Source organism: Rutidosis leptorrhynchoides, chromosome 3, assembly GCF_046630445.1.
Source record: "Rutidosis leptorrhynchoides isolate AG116_Rl617_1_P2 chromosome 3, CSIRO_AGI_Rlap_v1, whole genome shotgun sequence".
NCBI lineage: Eukaryota > Viridiplantae > Streptophyta > Magnoliopsida > Asterales > Asteraceae > Rutidosis > Rutidosis leptorrhynchoides.
This window is the reverse complement of record NC_092335.1, coordinates 397,393,963-397,401,407: the sequence shown is the minus strand read 5'-3', so window position 1 is coordinate 397,401,407 and position 7,445 is coordinate 397,393,963.

The following is a 7,445-nucleotide window of genomic DNA, read 5'->3' as shown; positions in this document are numbered from 1 at the left end:
CACACTAAAGGGAGCGCGCCGCGCACCCCTTACTGTAGCCGGGTTCCAGCTTTTTAAATCAGATAATTTGATGGGCATTTTGGTAAATTCACTTATGGACGGGTTAGAGACAGATAGGTCAGTTTGTGGAGCACCATTACTCCATAATCAACAACCTTATCACTTTAACTTTGATTCTAGAGAGAGATTGTGATTTTTGAGAGAGAAAGCTTAAATCCAAGAGGAAGGAGCTTGTTTTGGGTTAAAGTTCAAGCATTAAAGTCGTTCATCTTATCTCTAGCTTCGTTGTGGTAGTTGTGGTATGTTCTAATTTTATTTTCCTTACTTTGATTTAGTGTAAGGGTTAGGGTTTGAGTAAATGATGAACACAAAACCCATTATTGGTGATTTTGGGTGTTCTTGGGTAAAATTGATTCTTGAATACTAATTGGTGACTAGTCTAGGGTTTCAAAGTATTAAATGATGTTTATGAACCCTAATTGGTGAGTTAATTGCTAACACACCTAGTTATTAAGTAAATGGGTGTTGGTTAGTTAGTGGATGACCCGAAATGGGTGTGTTGTCTTAAAATGGTTATTTGGGTAATAAATTGACCTAGTTTGGAAAGATGGGTATGAATTACCTTAATTATGTATTAGTTGGTGTTGTTGGACCTTAATCACTAGCTTTAAAGTGATTAGTGGTGGTCTTGACTTTAATTGGGCAGTTTTGGTATAAATGGGCGATTTAATACATTAAGTCATTAAATGCTCATGTGTAAGTGTTAGTATTGAGTCCACTTAGCTTGTGTGTTGATCAAGTACTTATTATATTAGGTACTTTGCTTTGAAGCTTGTGGAGGTTGAAATCGTCATCTAATTGTTAAGGTGAGTGGAATAATTATATGCGTATGTATATAATGTATCTATTTATTGTAGTGTGAAACGTGTAGTGTCGAGGTGCTAAGACACCATGTTTCACGTTAAGAGTGTAGCATCGAGGTGTTAAGATGCCACTCGGGTGTAGCATCGAGGTGTTAAGATGCCACCTAGGAGTGTAGTGTCGAGGTGTTAAGATACCACTCCGTAAAATAATGAGTGTTGCATCGAGGTGTTAAGATGCCACTCGGGGTGATGTGCCGAGGTGTTAAGGTGCCACCCTAGGGGTTAGTGGTGCGAGGTGTTAAGTGCCCTAACGGATGTTATGAACACCGATGGCGTTTTCGCGAGCGCCGTTCCCTTGTACTATTGGTTAACCATGGTTACTTGTGTTGTAAGCATATTATATCATTTCGAGTTATATTATTATGCGGTTGTTACTAGCTTGTGGTATTGGAGATTATAGCTTGTTAATGTGACGATAAGCTAATTGTGTTGCTAGCATGTTTGCGGTTTGTGTAAGTGTATGCAAGTAGGTATAATTATATATGTATTCGTATAATTATTGCATTCACTAAGCTTTGCTTACCCTCTCGTTGTTTACCATTTTTATAGGTTCGGTTTTGGACAAGGGTAAGGGCATCGTATTGGACTAGAGATCCCGCTTGATGCTAGGGGACGCTTTTGGCTTTAGTAGCTCTTGGAGTTTGACCGAGAGTTGGGTAGTTTAATCTCAAACGCCATGCTCATTGTGTAGTTTGGAACTTAAACTTTTTGGTGGTCGAAACTCGTAAATTGTATTAAACTCGTAAAACGGCCGATGTGGGCCCCGTTTGTAAAACATCGTTTTTATGTTTGATTTGTGTTAGTTTTACATATATGAGTTTGTTGTGAAAAGCGTTCGGTCTAAAAGTTTCGGGAAGTCGAAGATCTTTTCGCGAAAAATGGACATTTTGATCAGAACTGTCTCAGGCCTTGTGCGCGCTGCGCATAGGCAGTGGTGCGCGCCGCGCACCCTCCAGATCAGTTTTAAATTTTTTTTATTCCGCGTTTTTGGTTGGTTAACGGGTTGGGTCGTTACAAGTGGTATCAGATCATGGTCTAAGGGATTTAGGTGACTTGAGATAGGCGCCTAGACTTAGACTTTTGTGTGCGCGTGTATGCGGGACTAGTAGGACTTTGGGTCGGATCGGGATGGTTAGTGCATAGGTTTATGTGAACTAATCATGCGCTATTTGTTTGTGTTGTGTTTAGCAATCATCAAGCGAGATGGACGTTGTACTAGCGAGTTAGCGCGACGTGCTCGCGTAGTAATGACTAGCTACCATTACTACGAGTGCAAATGGGGTTAAACAAGCAATGTACGACGATTGTTGAGCGAGATGGAGTAGTGTGGCATATATGTATATACACATGTAATTGTCCCTTCGTTTTGTGGTTTAACCTATTTCGTTTTATAGAATGAAGACGAGAAACGGTCCCGATCATGATAACGGAAGTACAAGCGAGGACGCCGAGTTTTCAGCCAAGGTTGAGGCCGTCTTTAAAAAGTTAAAAGCGGATTTTCTTACGAACGTCCGAAAGGTCTTTCAAGATTCGGTCGATGGGCAGGTGACCGATCTGATAAATGAACGAATGAAGGCCACTATCGAAGAGGCCCTTGACGCTAGGAATATCTCTCCTCGCGGTGAAGGAGGCGAAGGAAGGCGGGACTTCCACTACAAGAACTTAAAGGATGCTCAACCCCTGATGTTTAATGGGGTGCGGGATCCTTTAAAAAGTACATGTTGGATCTCCGATATTGAGGGAGCTTTCCGTACCGCGGAATGTCCTCCCGAAAAGAAGACGAGGTATGGTTCTAGCATGTTACGCGAAGAAGCTAAGTTGTGGTGGGACGATAAAATCAACTTGTATGGTGAAGAACAATGTATGGGCTTGACTTAGGAAGAGTTCAAGAAAGAATTTTTCAAAGAATACCGAACTTCTTCCGACCTCGATAGAATCCGGGACGAGTTGCACCATTTGCAACAAGGTTCCATGGATTTGGTTACCCTCAAGTCTACATTCTTGGCAAAGACTCATTTTTGCCCGGAATATGTTGGTGATGATCATAAGCTCATGAAGGATTTCTACCGTACTTTGAATGATGAGAACAAGGGGAAGATTAGTCGGGGTATGGCTAAGACTTTTGATGAATTATTTGAGTTGGCTCGGGGTTTTGAGCCGGAGGTTCCAAGAAAGAGTGATTTCATGTTTTCCAAAAGAAAGTTTGAAGGTTTTAGTTACTCTAACGCCTCAAGCAAGAAGAGCAAGAGCAAGAGCAAGAGGGGGGCCGAAAGTGTCAATAGTGCAAAGAAGGGCACTACCGGTGGGTTTTCTTATACGTGCTACAATTGTGGGCAACCGGGTCATATGGCTCGTGAGTGTCCGAAACCATCTTCCGGAAACAAAGTCACTTGTTTTAATTGCGGCAAAGAAGGGCATAAGAAGCCGGAGTGTCCCGACTTGCGAAACGACAATGTGAAGTGGTTAGAGAAGGCGGCGGGTACGGCTAGGGGTCGCAACTATTTGATGACCAATGATGAAGCCAAACAATCGCACGAAGTTGTCTCAGGTACTTACATGGTTAATTCTAATCCGGCAAGGATTCTTTTCGATAGCGGTGCAAATTTGTCGTTTGTGTCTCCTAAATTTGTGCCTAAACTTAATAGACCGTTAGCTAAGTTAAGTCATCCGATAGAAGTCGAAATAGCGGATGGCAAGACGGTGCTAGTGGTTGATGTGTGTGAAAATTGTGATGTTGTTTTTGGTGCCGAAACCTTTAAAATCGATCTTATTCCAATGACCTTGGGCGACTTTGATATTGTCATTGGTATGGATTGGCTCGATCGTTATAGAGCCGATATTGCATGCCATGATAAGTTTATTCGTGTGAAGACCCTAAGTGGGGGAGAGTTAATTATTCATGGTGATAAGTGAAGGAGACCGGTGCCGATATGCACTTTTGCACGGGCACGTCGTTTGGTTGTTACCGGTGGCATGGCTTTCCTTGCTCATGTTGTTGATACTCGCAATGAGCCACCACCTATTCATGAAATTCCGGTTGTTAGTGAATTCGAAGACGTTTTTCCGGACGAATTACCGGGTGTTCCGGCGGAAAGACAAGTTGAGTTTCGTATTGAGTTGGTTCCGGGAGCTACTCCCATTGCTAAAACTCCTTATCGTTTAGCACCAACGGAAATGCAAGAGTTGTTAAATCAAACCCAAGAGTTGCTCGAGAAGGGTTTTATTCGACCGAGTGCTTCGCCATGGGGCGCTCCGGTGTTATTTGTGAAGAAGAAAGATGGTAGCATGCGTATGTGCATTGATTACCGTGAGTTGAATAAAGTGACGATCAAGAATCGTTATCCGTTACCTAGGATTGACGATTTGTTTGATCAACTTCAAGGTGCAACGTATTTCTCTAAAATCGACCTACAGTCCGGCTATCACCAAATGCGGGTCCGTGAGGAAGACATCGAGAAAACAGCTTTTCGAACGCGTTATGGGCATTTTGAATTTGTGGTAATGCCTTTTGGTCTTACGAATGCACCGGCGGCATTCATGGATCTTATGAACCGAGTGTGCCAACCTATGTTGGACAAGTCGGTAATAGTGTTCATTGACGACATACTAGTCTACTCGAAAAGTATGAACGAACATGAACATCATTTGCGTGAAGTATTGAAGACGCTACGAAAGGAGAAGTTGTATGCAAAGTTCTCCAAATGTGAATTTTGGCTAAGGGAAGTTCAATTCCTTGGTCATATTGTGAACGAAAACGGTATTCAAGTAGATTCGGGGAAGATCAAAACGGTGAAGAGTTAGGGGACGACCGACTACGTCTACGGAAATTCGAAGTTTTCTCGGATTGGCCGGTTATTATCGTCGGTTTATCCAAGATTTTTCTAAGATCGCTTCTTCGTTGACGAAATTGACAAGGAAGAATGCGAGGTTTGTTTGGGAGAACGAGCAAGAAATTGCTTTTCAATTGTTAAAAGAGAAGTTGTGTCAAGCTCCGGTGTTAGTGTTACCGAACGGTGTTGAAGACATGGTGGTTTATTGTGATGCTTCCTTAAATGGTCTCGGGTGTGTTCTAATGCAAAGAGGTAAAGTCATCGCTTATGCCTCTCGACAATTAAAGGAACATGAAACGAGGTATCCGACTCATGATCTTGAGTTGGCGGCGGTTGTGCATGCGTTGAAAATTTGGCGCCATTACTTGTATGGTGTCAAGTGTACGATTTATTCGGATCATAAGAGCTTGAAACATCTCTTTAATCAACGAGATTTGAATTATCGCCAACGTAGGTGGATGGATGTGGTGAAAGACTACGATTGTGAAATACTTTATCATCCGGGTAAGGCGAATGTGGTCGCGGATGCGTTGAGTCGAAAGAGTCAACATCCGGCGATACGAGTTGGATCGTTACGTTTGATTATTACCAACGATTTTCTTGAAAAGCTTGGTGAGATTCAAATAGAGGCTTATGTTCACAACAAGCATACGGAGCGAATCGTGGGCCAATCGGAGTTTATTACTATGGGTCCGCGTGGTTTGTTGTCTTTTCAAGGAAGGGTGTGGGTGCCTAAGATGGGTTATTACCGACGAGTGCTACTTGATGAAGCACATAAGTCAAAATATTCCATTCATCCGGGCGCGACGAAAATGTATCTTGACTTGAAGAAAGATTATTGGTGGCCGGGCATGAAGCGTGATGTTGTGAAGTATGTTGAGCAATGCGTCACGTGTTTGCAAGTAAAAGCCGAACACCAAAAGCCATATGGTAAATTGCAACCGTTAGAAATCCCGAAATGGAAATGGGAGCACATTACCATGGATTTCATTACAAAGTTACCTAAAACGGCGAGAACCCAATTCGATTCAATTTGAGTTATAGTTGACCGATTGACAAAGAGCGCTTTGTTTCTTCCCATTAAAGAAGCGATATCGTCGGAGACCTTGGCTAAGTTGTTTATCATGGAAGTGGTCTCGCGACATGGGGTTCCTATATCTATTATTTCGAATCGAGATACCCGTTTTACATCTCGGTTTTGGGAAAAGTTTCATGAAGATATGGGTACGCAATTGAAGTTGAGCACGGCGTATCATCCTCAAACGGATGGTCAAACCGAACGTACGAATCAAACTTTGGAAGATATGTTACGGGCGTGCATCATTGACTTTGGTGGTAGTTGGGATGAGCATTTGCCTTTGGTGGAATTCTCGTACAATAATAGTTATCATACTAGTATCGGGATGCCACCTTACGAAATGCTTTATGGGCGTAGGTGTCGAACTCCCGTTTGTTGGGGAGAAGTGGGTCAAAGAGAGATCGGGAGTACCGATTTGGTTTTAGAGACCAATAGCAAGATCGATTTGATTCGGGAACATTTGAAGAAGGCTCAAGATAGGCAAAAGTTGTATGCCGATAGACGTAGGCGATTGATTGAGTTCCAAGAAGGCGATATGGTGATGCTTAAGGTTTCGCCATGGAAGGGTATTATTCGATTTTGAAAACGGGGAAAGTTAGCTCCTCGGTTTATTGGTCCCTTTAATGTTTTAGCTCGTGTTGGTGAAGTCGCGTATCGTTTGGAATTACCCGAAGAGCTTGCGGGGATTCATAATACATTTCATGTTTCCCATCTCCGTAAGTGTCTTGCGGATGATTCATCATGGGTGCCGTTAGACGAAATTGAGCTAAACAATAAGTTAGAGTATATTGAGGAGCCGATTGCCATACTCGATGAGAAGGTCAAAAGGTTGAGGCATAAAGAGGTTAGGACTTTTAAAGTTCAATGGCGTCGTAGTAAGGGTTCCGAGTTTACTTGGGAGCCCGAAGAATTCGTGTTGGTTTATCTTCCCTCTTGTCATGCGGCTTGGATTGCGAGGACGCAATCCGAATAAGTGGGGGAGAGTTGTAAGACCCTAATCAGTTTGTACAGCAGTGTAAATATGTTACATAGAGTGTGGGTGATGTTGTGCTGTTAAACAGAAGTCACTGAGTGAGCTGAGCCTAGTGCGTGCCGCGCACACTAAAGGGAGCTCGCCGCGCACCCCTTACTGTAGCCGGGTTCCAGCTTTTTAAATCAGATATTTTGATGGGCATTTTGGTAAATTCACTTATGGACGGGTTAGAGACAGATAGGTCAGTTTGTGGAGCACCATTACTCCATAATCAACAACCTTATCACTTTAACTTTGATTCTAGAGAGAGATTGTGATTTTTGAGAAAGAAAGCTTAAATCCAAGAGGAAGGAGCTTGTTTTGGGTTAAAGTTCAAGCATTAAAGTCGTTCATCTTATCTCTAGCTTCGTTGTGGTGGTTGTGGTATGTTCTAATTTTATTTTCCTTACTTTGATTTAGTGTAAGGGTTAGGGTTTGAGTAAATGATGAACACAAAACCCATTATTGGTGATTTTGGGTGTTCTTGGGTAAAATTGAGTCTTGAATACTAATTGGTGACTAGTCTAGGGTTTCAAAGTATTAAATGATGTTTATGAACCCTAATTGGTGAGTTAATTGCTAACACACCTAGTTATTTAGTA